Raw genomic sequence first — 17,096 nt, forward strand, 5'->3', positions numbered from 1 at the left:
AGACTAGCATAATTTCTATTTGAAATCTCATGAGCACATCTGCGTCCATGTTTCTGACAGCATTTTGTTCTTCTAGACAGCCAACAGCATGAATCATCAAGCCCAACTTATAGCACTGTATGGCTTCCCTGGCCTGCCTCCAACTCATTCATCTCACAAGCCAGACTCAGTGGTCTAAGAATCATGTGGTCATGTTCATCACAGGAAACTCATTTCTCAGAGCCAATCCTCCTGTTGTTCTGCTTTATTTTATTTTATGGTTTTTTTGGTTTTTTTTTTTTTTGTCACTGTTGTTTTAGACGGGGTCTTACCTTCACCAGCCCAGAACTCCGTATACAGGCCAAGCTCCTGAAATTAACAGAGATCCACTTGCCTCTGCCTCCCAAGCACTGGGATTAAAGATGTGCACCCCACACACTCCCCATCGCTGACTCGGAATGCATGGCAGAAGTAGCTTGAAGGATTTGCACTCACATTCCAGGTTTGTTCACTATGTGGCCTAGCTGCATTGATGACATCAGAGGTGGAAGCTTCCAGCAAGTCAGCAGCATGTTGTATCACCAGGAATCCTAGAAGATCCACTGAAGGTCCCGCCCCCCCCCCCCCCCGCCCCCTTCTTACCCACTCACTATAAGGATCTCACTCTGTGTCTTCCACTGCCTATTAAGTGCATTCTCTGCTCCCTACTAAACCAGCACAGACCAAAGGCGTTACAGAGTTTCCGACACTAAAACACATTTAAAATGCTGGTGGTTATTATTATTATTGTTATTAATTAAATAATAATTAAAAATTAAAATAAGATAATGATATTCTTATTGAGTGATTTAGCTATACTAACTAGAACCTCTTTTTCTATAAAAATGGAACCTTCTGGAATTGTCACACAAATAAAACAGGTAAAAGCATGGAAGGTTATTCTCAGGGTGAACAATTAGTCAATGAATTAATCGATTTTTTTATAATTTTAATTTATTTTTATATTATTTTACTATCTTTTATTTGTTTGGTTTTTCAAGACAGGGTTTCTCTGTGTAGCTTTGCGCCTTTTCCTGGAACTCACTCGGTAGCCCAGGCTGGCCTCGAACTCACAGAGATCCGCCTGGCTCTGCCTCCCGAGTGCTGGGATTAAAGGCGTGCGCCGCCACCACCCAGCTCTATTTTACTATCTTTTTAAATGTGAAAATTATTTTAGTATTAGTCCTTTTTTTCTTCAATCTCCTTAAGTTATGACACAGTAATATCAGAAATCAGTACTGTGTCAATGTGCGTTATTAGCAGGTGAAAGATTTCTAATTCCTAAATAGGTTATCCAAGAAGTTACTTTTTTTTTAATTAAGAGATTTTTCTATTCATTTTACATATCAACCATAGATTCCCCTGTTCTCCCTCCTCCTACCCCCTAGCCTCCCCTCCCATTCTCACCTCCTCCAAGGCAAGGTCTCCCGTGGGGAGTCAACAGAGCCTGGTACATTCAGTTGAGGCAGGTCCAAGCTCCTCCTCCCTGCGCCAAGGCCACAGGCAAAGTGGCTCACCATAGGCACCAGGCTCCAAAAAGCCAGCTCATGGAGTAGGGACAAGTCCTGATCCCACTGCCTGGGGCCCCCCTAAACAGTTCAAGCTAAACAACTGTCTCATTTATCCAAAGGGCCTGGTCCAGTTCCATGGGGGCTCCTCAGCTACTGGTCCACAGTTCATGTGTTTCTAGTTTGGCTATTTGTCTCTGTACTTTTTCCAATCATGGTCTCAATATCTCTTGTTCATGGAATCCCTCCTCTCTCTTGTCAATTGGACTCCTAGAGCTCTGCCTGGGACCTAGCCGTGGATCTCTGCATCTGCTTCCATCAGTCACTAGATGAGGGTTCTGTCATGACAGGGTGTTTGGCCATCCAGTCACCAGAGTAGGTCAGCTCAGGCACCCTCTCGACCACTGCCAGTAGTCTATGGTGGAGTCACCCTTGTGGATTCCTGGGAACCTCTCTAGCACTCTGTTTCTACTTATTCCCATGGTGCCTTCATTTATCATGGTATCTCTTTCCTTGTTCTTTCTCTAAGCAGTAGTTTTTCAGAAACTTGACTGGCTTTGACCTTTGGAATTTTTCTTTGTTCTTTGCTATTTCGCCACTAGAGGGCAGAAAAGTACAGGGGAAAATCTGTAATAGAGCCTAACTTCTCTTGATTTCTCAAAACTCACAGAAATCATATTCAAACATGCTTCCCTTGTTCCAGCAATCACTGAAAAGAGCAAAAAGATAGATAGATAGATAGATAGATAGATAGATAGATAGATAGATAGATAGATAGATAGATAGATAGATAGATAGATAGATAGATAGACAGACAGACAGACAGACAGACAGACAGACAGATAGATAGATAGAGAGAGAGATAGATAGATAGATAGATAGAACATATGTATGTTATAGAGGGCAAATATTTCAGGTAAAATATAATATCTTTAGCTTCACAGTTTTATGACAATTATGTTTTCCAACACATATGTATATAAGTTTTAAAGCAAAGTCATTCAACATATATACAGTTTTTTAAACTTATAATTAAACAGTATGTGAATTATTAGAACAGGGACAGAAAGCATTATGATGGAAAGGTCATATGTCTGGGAATACAAAGACCAAGGCCCCAATGAGACAGGCTTACCTACTAGGTGCTAGAGCAAAGTGTAGGGAACTTCTCAAGACATCAGAAAAACATCTCATAGGTCTACAAAAAAAATGACCCCATGCTAAGAAATCAATTTTTTTTCAGTTTTTATACCTCTTCCCCAAACACACCTATAAACTAACAAAGAAACAAAACATTAAAAACAAAGCATGACCAAAGTGCCTAAAATACATGCACGGAAATGTCGTAATCAATAAAGCCTATTATTTTGTATAATTAATATTTGATAATAATACAGAAAAATCACTTTGGAAAACCCACTGGGGTTTTCAAGCGTGATGGATCATGGGTAAAGGCACCTGCCATCACATATACACAATGGAGTACTACTCTGCAGTAAAAAACAATGACATGAAATTTGCAGGCAAATGGATGTATCTAGAAAATATCATCTTGAGTGGGGTAACCCAGACCCAGAAGGACAAACATAGTATGTACTCACTCATAAGTGGATATTAAATGGAAAGGAAGGGATGGCCAGACTGCAACCCATAACTCCAGAGAGGCTAGCTAACAGGAAAAGATCCTAGGAGGGACACATGGATGACCCAGCGAAGGAGAAGTGGATGAGATCTACATGAGTGGACTGGGTGTGTGTGGAGGGGGGGTAGCAGAGGGCGAGGAGTGAGGGATGAGAACAAGTGGGAGGGCAGGGAGGAAGATACTATGATAGATGAGGACATCATGGGAATAGGAAGAGGCAGGGTGCTGGCAAGGCTCTCAGGAATCCACAAGGTTGACCCCACCTTGGTCTGCTGGCAGTGGTCCAGAGGGTGCCAACACCGGTCTACTCTGGTGACCAGCCTAGCAAATAACCTAGCTGTCATCATAGAGCCTTTGTCCGGTGACAGATGGAGACAGATACAGAGATCCATGGCCAGGCACCAAGCTGAGTTCCGGGAATCCAACTGATGAGAGAGAGGAGAGATACTGCAGGCGAGGGATGTCAACTTGCAGAGATGACAGACCACACTAGTGGAAACCCGTGAACTGTGGACTGGTAGCTGTGAAGCCCCATGGGACTGGACTAGGCCCTCTGGATACGGAAGACGGTTGTTCGGCTCAAACTGTTTGGGGGGCACCCAGGCAGGGGGATCGGGATCTGTCCCTGGTGCATGGGCAGGCTTCTGGGAATCCGGTGCCTGTGGTGTGACACCTTGTACAGCCTTGGTGCAGTGGGAAGGGGCTTGGACCTGCCTAGGCTCAGTGAGCTGGGTTCTTCTGACTCCCCATGGGAGACCTCGATTTGGGGGATGTGGGGTAGCTTGGGAAAGAGGGCTGGGGGTGGGAAGAGGGAGGAGGGGTGTCTGTGGATAGCATGAGGAATGAGTAGAAATTTTCTTAATAAAGAAAAATAAAATTAAAAAGAAAAAAAAAGGCACCTGCCATCAACTCTGAAAACCTGGGTTCCATTTTTTAGACCCACAAGGTTCAAGGAAAGAACCAACTAACTCAATTACACAGAGAAAGAGACAGACAGACAGACAGGTTGATGTAACTGAAAACACTTTTGAAGCCTTTTGGTATTCAGCTGAGAGGTGTCAATCAATTTTCTTAGAACGCCCAGTCTTAGAGTCTTAGAGTCTGTGAAAGTAGCAGGGCCCCTACGTTCATTTTGTATTTAATTCAAGATGACTATCTTACACTGTCCTTCACAGTGTTCACACATGGATTTAGAGTTAAGTATCTGATGCTTTTATACCTTTTATAAAAGTGTCTTGTTAATTTCTTTGTTCCTAATGCAATGATTCTGCGCCTTGCCTATAGCCATCAACTTTCTGAGTTTTACTGATACTAATTGCATATAAAATATTTTGCATCCTGCATCTGTAATGATATTTTTCAAGTGGTATGATTTATTCTGGGTCTTTGCAATTTTTACTTATCTTTGTATAGTATGTGTTCATCTTCTAGTGTGCTGACATAAAGTGATGAGATAATAGCATACTAGACTTGATCTGCAAATGAGCAGGGAATATTACAGTCTCTCGGTATCGTGTAATACTTGCCAATGGTCTAGCAATTTTATTTATGATTTAAATTAACAAATTGGACTTCAACGATCTGTCACATGTGTGGTTATTACATCATTCTTATAACAAAAATTTTATGGTATTATATTTTGAGGATTTAATTGATGGCTATTTTCCCAATAGCAAACATTTTAAAATGGAGGATTGACTGGCTATTTTTAAACTTTCTTCTTCAGTGAAGGCCTCTAAAACTTGGAGTGTAAATATTTCTTTAAATGTGTCTTTAATAACATCACTTTGTAACTTTCCAATGTTACACTTCCTTATTGTTGACTTCTAATCTTCACTGTAGCTCCTCTCTCATCGTTTTCATTCTGACTTCCCTCTCCTAATTTTTTGTTTGTTTGAGACGGGGTCTCATGTAGCCTGAGCTAACCATCCATCCATTATGCAGCAGGATATGACCATGAATTTCCCAGCCTTCTGTGTCTCACCTCTTTAGTGCTAGGAACACAGGCCTGTGCCCATGGTCAGTTTTATGCAGTGCTGAGGGTCGAACCCCAGGGTCTTACGCAGGCTAGGCAAGCACTCTACCAACTAAGCTTCATCCTCAGACCTCTCATAGACCCTATGTAAGTTTCATCTTAAAAGTATTTGTTAATCTTAAACTGTAAGAGCAGCTCCAGTTTAGTTTTGTTACAATATTTGCTTTTGATTTTTGTCATGGTTAATTAGTTAATTGTTCCAGTGGTCTCCAAAGCCTCCCCTAACAACAGAAAGTATCCTCTATTTTGTATTTCCCGGTGTGCTATTTTAAGAATTATCAGGGTTCTATTTTTCTTTTCAAAAAATCAAGCTCTAATCTTCCCACTTTCTGATTCTCTTTAGTTATTGGGCTTATAAGTTAAATTATGGTTTGAATTTTCACCAATGCCAATTTTGCTTAATTTGTGGTTGCATTATGTAGACCATATCTAACATGAGGTGAATTTTCTATTAATGCTCACTTCATGGTGGAGATAAACTCTGACAATTCTTATGCAAAACCGTAGACTAATTTGGAATGGTGTGCTTCCTCGGCAAAGTTAAGGCTAGGCAATGCTTTACATGGTTTTGTCCTATGGTTACAGCCTGGCACTGGCCTGACCATGGTCTTGGAACACAGTCTCAAGATCGCAGTGGGTACAGGGTATGAAGGATGGAGTGAGTCAACACACATTCATAGGCTCCTCTAAGATAAACAACGGATCTCTGTCTGCTCAGGTATTAATCATCTTTATAAATTAAAAGCCTATTAAAAATGACTCCTTCCAGATGTTAACAAAGGAATGTTACCAAGGATCGGTGTAGCCAATGCTTTCCTGACAGGCTGCTCCTAGGGGGAACCACGAAGTACAAGTTCAAATGAGGAGATGCATCCACTGATGGAAGTTCACAGAAGACAGGATTGCTAGAGGATATCCATTTCCTGTGACCTTCATGAAGTTCATCAGAGTTTCTGCTTTTGAGTCACATGGGTCACCAAAAAAGCCTGACGCTTTCTTATCACTCCCATGCCAAATGACAATCACCATTTCATCATTGCTGGAATACGTTGCTCAACATATGCTCTACAGAGGGCAGTATCTTTGCCTACCTGAGTCACAGGAAGTTACAGGTATTCAATATATATTTATTGAGCTTTATTTCATGGAAAGCTAATGTATACTACTTCATGGGCACCTACAAATAAATGTAGGAGCTAGGGAGAAACCTGATGCTAGGGAAATTCCCAGGAAATCCACAAGAATGACCCCAGCTAAGACCCCTAGCAATAGTGGAGAGGGTGCCGGAACTGTCCTTCCCTTGTAATCAGATTGATGACTACCCTAATTGTCATCATAGAACCTTCATCCAGTAACTGACGGAAGCAGATTCAGAGACCCACAGCCAAGCACCAGGTTGAGCTACAGGAGTCCAGTCGAAGAGAGGGAAGAGGGATTATAGGAGCAAGGGGGGGGGGGGTCAAGATCAGTCGTGACGGGGAAACCCACAGAGACAGATGACTAGAACTTATGGGAGCTCACGCACACTAGACCTACAACTGAGGAACCTGTATAGGACCAAACGAGGACCTCTGCACAGGGGCAACAGTTGTGTAGCCTGGTCTGTTTGTGGGACCCCTGTCAGTGGGACCAGGATCTATCCCTGGTGCATGAGGTGACTTTCTGGAGCCCATTGTCTATGGTGGGATGCCTTGCTCAGCCTTGATGTGGCGCGAGGTGGGGGGGGGGGTGGTCCTTCCTCAACTGAGTGCCAGGCCTTATTGACTCCCCATGGGAGGCCTTACCCTTTCTGAGGAGTGGATGGGGGTCGGGGGATGGAGGTGAGAGCAGGAGGAGGAGAGGGAGGAAGAAATGTGGTTGTTATGTAAAATGAATTTTTTAAAAAAAGAAAATATTTTACGTGGCTAGAGACATGGATCAGCTGTTAAGCGAACTTGCTGTTGTTTAAGAAAGCCCATGTACAGGTCCCAGAACCCATCTGTGCAGCCACAACCATCTGTAACTCCAGCTCCCGGGGATCCAACACCCTCTTTGTGCCTCTACAGGTATCCACACCCATGGCATGCACTCATACATATGTTCAAACAAGAATAAGTGTTTGAAAGAATTAGAATTATAAAAGAAAATATTTGAACTACTAGTAGGTGCTGGGGCTATGTTAGAAATGTCGAGTACAAGTGGATACAAAGCTATCACTCAAGGAAAACATTTGTTAAAATTCTATAATCATTTTCAGAATTAAAATGAGCTCACACTACATTAATGTGGTTAATGAAGCAAATACTTCCAGAAAAGTAACAGCCATAGACTCAGCACGAAGCCACCATGCAGCCATTTGTTAACAGGTGCTCTCTGATTATCAATAAATGAAAGAAGTCATAAAAGACAAAAACTGAGCATCCAAATGTTAATTGAAATTTCTGTACTTCCTATATTTTATTTTATTTTCAAAATTCGAAATCTATAGGAATAAAAATAAAAATGGTACAAGAAAGTTCTACATAACTCTTGTCCTTATAACCCAGGCTAACCTTTAGATTTGTTTCTCTCTCTCTGTCTCTCTTTCTCTTTCTCTCTCTCTGTCTCTCTCTCTCTGTCTCTCTGTCTCTCTGTCTCTCTCTCTCTCTCTCTCTCTCTCTCTCTCTCTCTCTGTCTCTCTCTCTCTCTCTGTGTGTGTGTGTGTGTGTGTGTGTGTGTGTGTGTGTGTGTGTGATCTGTACTGGATCATTTGAGAATTGCTTTTAACACCAGAACACTTCATCCCTATCCCTGTATATCTCTAGCTTATTTTCTGTTATAAAAGCAGTATCATTCTGGAGATTTATAGTAATTCAATACTATCAATGTAAGAATGCTGTTTATGTAATGCAGTCCATTTTAAATTTTTCCCAATAATGCCAATAACATCTTCCATTTTTTTTTTTAAACTTGCGTGTTTTCCCCAGGCAGGGGGGATCGGGATCTGTCCCTGGTCTATGGCAGGCTTCTGGAATCCGGTGCCTGTGGTGTGACACCTTGCACAGCCTTGGTGCAGTGGGAAGGGCCTTGGACCTGCCTAGGCTCAGTGTGCTGGGCTCTGCTGACTCCCCATGGGAGACCTCGATTTGGGAGATGTGGGGATTCGGGGTGGCTTGGGAAAGAGGGCTGGGGGTGGGAAGAAGGAGGAGGGGGGATCTGTGGATAGTATGTGGAGTGAGTAGAAAATTTCTTAATAAAGAAAAATGAAAAAAAAAAACTTGCGTGTTTTCTTCTCCAGACTCCAACCCAGTCACCTATCCCACATTGTAACCAGATGCTCCATTTCTTTACTAATTTGGAATAGTGACCCAACATGAACCATTTTTTTTTTTTTGCCTTTTATGATTTCAGTGGTTTGAAGTATCAGACCAGCTGTTTTCTAAAATATTCAACAACATGGTTATCTTAGATGGTTAGCTTCACTTTAAACATGATAAACAAGAATAATCTATTGATGACACTCTGCTCTTCGGGTGTCTCTGCACAGTGACTGATGATTGATGAAAATGATTGAGCCAGTTTCTTCCCTGACACTTCTCCTCCATCTGTCCTCCAGCCACAGGAAACTCTATCACAGAAGGCTAGAACTTCACTTCCAGTCCCAAGGGAACATGGCCCTCCCTTTCCAAAAAAATGGTTTCTTTTTTTTCTTATTTTCAAGGTTTCCATTTCATTACTGATCAACTAAAATATCACCACTTCCCATAAAATTTTCTCTTATAGATTCCCCCAAGACCTCATTACATATATATATATATGCATTTATATTTGAAATATATAAAACATATATATATATATATTTCAAATATATACATATTTGAAAGCCCTATTTTTTTAATAAAGTAGGTGAGTTTGTATGTCCCTTTAAATTTCATTTGTCCAGCTCTGACTCCCAGGATCTCAGTGTTTGGAGACATCATCTTCAAAATTATGACTGCATTAACCTGAAGTCATAAGAGTGGGCTCTGAATCACTGATGTCAAGAGGAAATGGACCCCAGGCATTCACAAAGGGAAGACATCTGGATATAGAGTGGCAGGACAGTCATCTCCAATCCCAAGAGTGAGGCCACGGAAGTCAGCCAAGACAGCACTTTGGTGCCTGGCACCCAGCCTCTGGCATTGCACAAAAATACACTTCTGTTGTTTAAGCCACCAGTGAGTGGTATTAAGGCCTTTGTTAAGGCAGCCCCAGCAAGCAAATACACACACCCAGGGCCGTGTCAAAACGGACTACTTTTCTGCTCCCTTGGTAATGGATACTGTCCATCACAAGCGTTCTGCCCAACTGCCCTCTCATCCAGGGCACAGACCTAAAATTCCCCGCATTTGGATTCTCTTTCTCACAGAAATTTAGTAGAATCCTGAGTACTCAGTAAACAGCAATCCATCAGGCATCAACTGCCCCATTCTTTCAAAGAACTCACCCAAATAAATTACTGTTCTTAGTTTATCACGGTAATTTAAGTCATGTGGACAAAATATGCCACCTCCCCCTGTACCTTAAAGAAATGTAAACCCTTAAGAAATAGTTTCCTATCAGAATTTAAGGATGAAGGAAAACTGCCATTTACTAAATGCATCCACTTAAAAAAATAATCACTATTTTCTGAAAAAAAAAATATGCATGGTGGGCTTGAAATGCAATAAAGATGGTAGACCTAAATAATATGAATATTTTATTATTTCAAGGAATTGTAGCACTCATTGCTATTAATTTGTACCTAAACGCCTGGAGAACTCTAGGCACTCCACTTGCGTTCACGCTCCTTTCCGGTTCGGAGCAGAACATACTTTGCAGTGGTTAAAAACTACTTTGTGTCTCCAGGCTCGTTAATCTCAGTCCCAGCACTCCCCATTGAGATGAGAAACTGCAGAAGACTCCTATTCTGGGCTGTTCTGCACACGGCTTCTTGTTGCTAGCAACGCACAAGAGCACAGCAAGCTGTTGGCAATGTTCCTGGGAGTCTGCTAACTAAATATGGATGGTGTTTTCTTCTTTCCCGTGAGTAAAATATTGTCCATAAACACATGTGTGGTTTTAATGAGAGCCTGACTGTTAAGTCACTAATGAGAGAATTCAATTTATTCCATAATTTGGCTCTGACCTGCCATAGACACACCAACTAAATCTAATACTATACTCAGGCTTTCTCTGTGTTGATAAAAATAACTGCTAATTGGAACTTCCAGCAAGTGGCTTCATCCACACTTTCCACAATAAACAAGTGTTACTGTTCTGTTACCTTTTTAGGCATAGTTTAGTAAGATGAAAATATTTTGTGGTCTTGTAAAGCTGGGAAACGGTAAGAATTATATAGTTCAAAAGGTTTCAGTAACATAGAAATTTTCATAGACTATTTAGGATTAATTGTATCATGAATCTCCAAAACATATATGAGGGTTTTTAATATTTTTGATGCAAGATCTCACTCTTGGCAAGTAGCCTAACTGGGGATTTTCACCTCTTCCTCCTCTCCTCGAAAGCCAGTACCCCAGTTTCATCCCCAATTCTACATCAGACCACCTATTGGGACCAGCCCCTCATCTCTGCCCCTATCTTCAGTGGAGCACACAGATCTTTCTCTCCAACCTTCTTCCTCACTCACCTGATTGTCCCAGCCCTAAATAGCAGCAGGCAGAGAACCTTGTGTACAAGCCTTCCAGAGAAGCAAGAAGGCCAGCTATCATAGAGTAGTAGATAAGCATCAGATGTTCACTTTCTCTCCTCCAAATCCAATCCCCCAGTCTCATCCCCAGCTCCGCAGAAGACCACCTGCTGGGGCATCTCGACAGTCTCTGCCCCCATCTCCAGCAGAGCACACAGATCTCCTCCAACCTTCCTTACCATTCCTCCATTGCCCCAGCCCCCAACTCCAGCAGACATTACCAGAGAGTTCATCAGCCAGAGGAGTAAGGAGGCCAGCTTCAGATCTTCACTTTCCCTTCTATCCTCCATATCCAATGCTCCAATCTCATCCCCAGCTCTGTTGTGGCCTCTCCATATTCTCTGCCTCCTTTCCCAGGTGACTAAGCAGATCCTAGTGGAACACCCTGCTTCCTTCCCTCTTGTGGACCACCCTCCAGGTCTCTCCTGCCCACCCCATTTCTGTCAGCTCTCGATACCTAGAAACACATTTTACCCAGAAACCCCAGTGGCTATATTTGGCAGGATCCCAGAAGAATTTCTTACCAGGCAACACACAGCCACCACACCCTCCTAAGATTGAGAAAGGACAACAGAAATCAAGGAACAACTCACGCACTCAACAAAGACAAGGCCACATAATCAGAACTTAGAATTATGATCTTCCCAAACATGAAGGCCTAGATATCAGCATAAAAACACAATCAGTAACAGCCAAGATGGTATGTCTCCTAAAGAGGCCAGCAACTCTATTGCAGTAGGCCCTGAGAACTGTAACATAGCTGAAACACAAGAAAAAGACCTTAAAATAGTCTTTATTAATATGACAGAGAGAAAATGAATAAATCCCTTAAAGAAATCTATAAAGACACAAATAGTTGAGGGAACTGAATAAAAAGAGCTCAAGACCTAAAGGTAAATAGAATCAATTAAAAAATACCAAACAGACTGAAATATGAAAATGAAAAATTTAGAAACTCAAAGAAGAACCTGAGAGGCAATCCTCACCAACAAAATACAAGAGATGGAAGAGAGAATCTCAGGCATTGAAGACACAATAAAAGAAATGGATCCCTCCATAGAAGAAAATGTTAAATATAAAATAATCCTGGTGCAAAACATCCAGGAAATCTGGAACACTATGAAGAGACCAAATCTAAAAATAATAGAAATAAAAGAAAGAGAAGAAACACAGGTCAAAGGCTTAACTCAAAATTCGACTGGCCTTTCAAAGAAGAGTTGGTGCCAATAGTCATAAAATTATTCCACAACATAAAAACAGAAGGAACATTGGCTAAATGTTTTATAGGCCCCCAGTTATGCTGATAGCCAAACCACATAATGGCCCAACAATACATTTAAAATGACCAGCCTACCAAAAGCAATCTACAAATTTGGTGTAATACCATTAAAATTCCAATGCAATTCTTCACATATCTTGAAAGGACAATTTTCAACTTCATATGGAAACAAACAAACAACAAAAAAGATAGCTAAAACAATCCTGATTATTAAAAAAATTGTGGAGGTATCATCATACCTAACTTTTGATTGTTCTACAAAGCTATAGTAATAAAAACAGCATAGTATTGGCAGAAAACAGACACCTTGATTAACAGAATATAATTGAAGACCCACACATAAATGTATATACCTGCAGACACTGGATTTTTACAAAACAAGCCAGAAATACGCATGGAAAAAAAGAAATCATCTTCAACAAATGGTGCTGATCAAACTGGATGGCTGCAAATAGATCCATACCTATCACCCTGCACAAAACTCTACTTTAAATGGGTCAAAGACTTCAATATAAAGCCAGATACACTGACTGAAAAAAAATAGGTATTAGTGTTAATATTCTGACCCACCCCTTGAAACTTTTGGGGACGTCCTGCATCCTGACATAAAAATCTCATTTTAAGGAAAAACTCCTCTCCTTCCTCTCTCTCTTCTGCTCTCTCTCTCTCTCTTTCTTCATTGCCAGGAGGCATGCACACCTCCGCTTTCTCCCTTTTCTCCCTCTTTCCTATCCTTCTCTTCATCTCTCTGTTATAATAAACTCTCCACATGGATACAGCACCTAGGTGTGAATGACTTTCCATGTGTCACCACCCCCGCTGCATCTGCCCAGTATGTTTTCCCTCACACTTGGGATACCTTGGTCTGGTCAGCTGGGGGTTCCCCACTTGTGAAAATTCATAACAATTAGTCTTGAACTCATCGGCACAGGAAAAGACTTTCTAAATAGAACACTGTTAGCACAGGCACTAAGATCAACAATTAATAAATATGATCTAATGAAACTGAAAAATGTCTCTAAGGCCAAAGACACCATCATTAGGAAAAAGCAGCAGCCTATAGAATATGTAAAGGTAGTTTTTTGTTTTTGGGGTTTTTTTTGTGGGGTTTTTTTGTGGGTTTTTTTTTTCCAACTAGGCATTTGATAGGGAGCTAGTATCCAAAAGACATAAACTGCTCCTAAAACTGGATATCAAGAAAACAAACACCCAATTCAAAACTGGGATACAGATCTGAACAGAGAATTCTTCAAAGAGGAAACTCAAATGGCCAAGAAACACTTAATGAAATGGTCAACACCCTTAGCCATCAGGGAAATGCAAATCAAGGCTACTTTGAGATTCCATCTTACATCTCTCAGAAAGGCTAAGATCAGTAAAACAAATGATAGCTCATTCTAGCAAGCTATGAGATATGAAGAACCCTCATACATTGCTTGTGGGAGTGCAAACTCGTTGAGTCACTATGAAAATCAGTGTGGTGCTTCCTCAGGAAGATGAGAATCAATCTACCTCAAGATCCAGCTATACCACTCTTGGGCATATATATTCAAAGGACGGTACCACAGAACCACTTGTTCAACCATGTTTGTTGCTGCTCTTATTCATAATAGCCAGAAACTGGAAACAACCTAGAATGTATCAACAGATGAATGGGTAAAGGAAATGTGGTCCATTTACACAGTGGAATCTTACTAGCTGTGAGTAAATGAAATCATGAAGTTCTCAGGTAAATGGCTGAACTAGGAAAAACAAATCATTTTGAGTGAGGTAAGCCAGACCCAGAAAGACAAGTATGGTATGCATTCACTTAGATGTGAATATTATCTGTTAAGTCAATGATAACCAAGCTATAATACATGGAACCACAAAGGTTAGTTACAGAGTAAGGTACCAGTCAGGAAAGATAGATCTTCTTCAGGAAGAGAAATAGAATAGATAGTTATGAGTTGATGGGGACATACTGGAATGGGAGGATCAAGTAAAGAGGGAAGAGGGAACCAAAGAGGGAATATGAGAAGAGATAGCTAAAGTTAAGAGCCATTTGAGGGATAGTGTGAAAACCTAATTCAGTATACACTTCCTGAAATATACACATATATAAATGTGATCTAAATGAAATCACCTAATGATGGGAGAGAAAGAGCACCACTGGACATCTCTTGTCAACAAATGATGCTTCCATGACTGGGATTAGGTTACATCTAATTGAGTTGTTAACCAAAGGGGTTCCATAAAAATCCCCAAGCAACTCAGGCTTGCTGCCAAGATTGCTTTCCGCAAACTGGCTTAAGCCCCAGTTCCTGAAAACAACACTCATTTAACACAAAGAAGTCAAGCTAGTCCCTCCACAGAGCCTTCACCTCTATGTGCTCGCATCATTGGTACAGGAAGATATCCTGCAAACTCCTGAAAGAGAAACACAAACACCAGCCCAGCCACAAACCCTGTAATCACAATGGTGTGCTACCTGCAAGATGTACTAGTGGCACAAAGTTTGTGAGAGTAACCAATCAATGTCCTATTTGACGTCAGATACACTCCATGAGATGGAACTCATGCTGAATATTGCTTGGGTGACTAAGAACCTAAGACTAGATAGCACAAGGACTTCGAATAAAAGCAAATACTAGAGTTCTAAAAAAAAAAAAACGTAGAAACACTCCTAATTATATTCTGCTCTACTCATAAATCAGTATCTTGCTCAGCCATCATCAAAGAAGCTTCCTCCTGTAGCAGATAGTAACAAATACAGAGACTTACGTTCGTCGTTATGCAGAGAGTGAGAGATTTTGGAACAGTCATCCCTAAACAGGATGATATACCTCCATTAAACCCCCTGGAAAAGGAGGAGAAAGGATTCTAAGAGACAGAGAACGGAGAACAACAAGAAAACAAGACCTTCTAAACACAACAGGATTGGTATGCACATGACCTCACAGAGAGTCTGGCAGCATGCACAGGGCCTGCATGGGTCTTCATCAGAACTAGAAGGATCTTAGAGCTGAAAGAAGTGGGCATATGCCTCGATCCCTAATCCAGAAGCAATCTCTACTTGATAACCTGCAAATGAAAATTTAGTTTCTTCCCTGGGATAATCACTGGAGAAACAAACTACTCTTAAGGGTTGATTGCATGCCCAGCTGTAGATGGCCAATAGAAAAGGACCTAAGCAGCATCTTTGGAGGTTCCTTGTCTCATAATGGCCTTGTCAGGGCTTTTATCTTATTTTTATTTTTATTCCATTGTATTTATATATTTTTCCTCTCTTTTTACCTTACAGCTCCTTTGCATATATATTTTGTCTTCCACTTCAGTGTTTTATTGGGATTCCTGAGTGAGTGAACAAGTGGGTCTCTATATCTATATGTTTCTTGTACTTTTCCTTGGTTCTTTTCTTCCTGTTTGTTTTGTCTTATTTCAAAGTGTCAGTTTTTATTATATTATATTAAACTATATTATAATTATTTTCCCTTAGATGGCTGTTTGTTTTCTAATGAGAGACAGAAATGGAGTGGATATGTTTGGGAGAGGACATGGGGGTGGTGGAACGGTGAGGTGTTGAGGGAGGGCAAACCTTAGTCAGTATATCTTATGTGAGAAAAAAATCTATTTTCAATAAAATGGAAAAAAAGACAAAAAATTCTTAGAGCCACGTACATTCTTAAAATAAAGCCAAAGAATTTTAGTTAATTTGATTTAAAATTGAAACAACAGTTATTTCTGGGCTGACAAGGATGAGTAAATCATAATTATTTGTGTGTATATTACCTTGATGTGATGCTACTTTGAAATTTGACTTGATAGATGTCCGATGGTAGAACCTGCTCTTGTTATTTTGATAAATGATTTTGTCAAACTGTCTTCTCAGTACTGACATTTATACCCACATACTTCAGCTGCATGCAACTCAAGAAGATATTTCATGCATATAACTTAAATATGTCCCTCCTCCAAATAACCTCTAGTTTCATCCCAATTGACCTCTAGTTTGAACTCTCTCTGTGCTACTTAGTATACATTTTTCAATTTTACAATTTATTCCAAGTGCAGATAATCTGAACTACTCTTTCTTGAAATACAAGGACGAAGGTGGAGGTTTGTACTACTCAATTTCAAAACTCAAAAGCAACCTATAATTATCAATGCAGTTTGATATTGATGTGAGAATAGAGAAGTATATCAATAAAGCAGAGAATTATCCACAAATAGTCCTGTACACTGTGGTCAATACATTTTTGAAATAAGATTTTAAGGTAATATATTAAGGAGTCCTTAAGAAAAAATTCTTTGGCTACTGGGTATATAGTTGAAAATAATAAACTTTTACTAGTTTCACAATTATATTATAGATAAATATATATGTATAATATGGATCATAGACCAAATTATAAAGGCTGGATTCATCCATCTTTAAAAATCTTTCAGGCTCATGGCTTTGTTTATGAGTCAGATTGTATCCTCAGAATGAATATGCTCAAGTCCTCACCTCCAGTGAATGTTACTGTGTCTGACCACAGGATCTCTTCAGATTTAATCAGTCAAGCAAAAGGAGGTCATGTTGGAATACTGTAAGCTCTAATCCAATATAAGTAGGGTCTTTATAAGATGACAAGATGGACACATGGGAGACTGTCATGAACATGGAGTCAGGAATGTCAGTAGAATGTCAGTAGTCCGGCAACCATAGAATCCAGGAGAGTGACAGAAAATGGGATATCTTTCAGAACCTTCAAAATCTAACCCTAGCAGCACCTGGGTTTTAAACTTTGAGCTTGCAGAACTGTGAGTGAATAAAGTTAGTTTTCTTTAAGCTACTCTGCTTGTAGAACTTTGTTACTACAGGTCAATGAAATTAAGACATTTAGATAGGCAGAAGATTCTTACACAGAATACTAAAAGCATCCATCATAAGAGAAAAAAAATAT

The 17,096-nt window shown here is 40.3% G+C and overlaps 1 long non-coding RNA gene across 2 annotated transcripts in view; it reads right to left on the bottom strand.

Moving 5' to 3' along the window:
- LOC131925574 (uncharacterized) overlaps window positions 1–16,834 on the bottom strand; it is a 36,607-nt gene extending 19,773 nt beyond the window's left edge. The window contains exons 1-2 of one of the 2 annotated variants that reach the window (XR_009383293.1): window positions 16,658–16,834; window positions 14,932–15,007 (exon numbers count right to left, since the gene is read on the bottom strand). This is a non-coding gene — a long non-coding RNA (uncharacterized LOC131925574). The remainder of the gene's footprint in view (window positions 1–14,931; window positions 15,008–16,657) is intronic. The other variant, XR_009383292.1, reaches the window with a different exon arrangement.
- Window positions 16,835–17,096: the final 262 nt, after the last annotated feature.

This window comes from Peromyscus eremicus, chromosome 15 (genome assembly GCF_949786415.1).
Source record: "Peromyscus eremicus chromosome 15, PerEre_H2_v1, whole genome shotgun sequence".
NCBI classification, from domain to species: Eukaryota; Metazoa; Chordata; class Mammalia; order Rodentia; family Cricetidae; genus Peromyscus; species Peromyscus eremicus.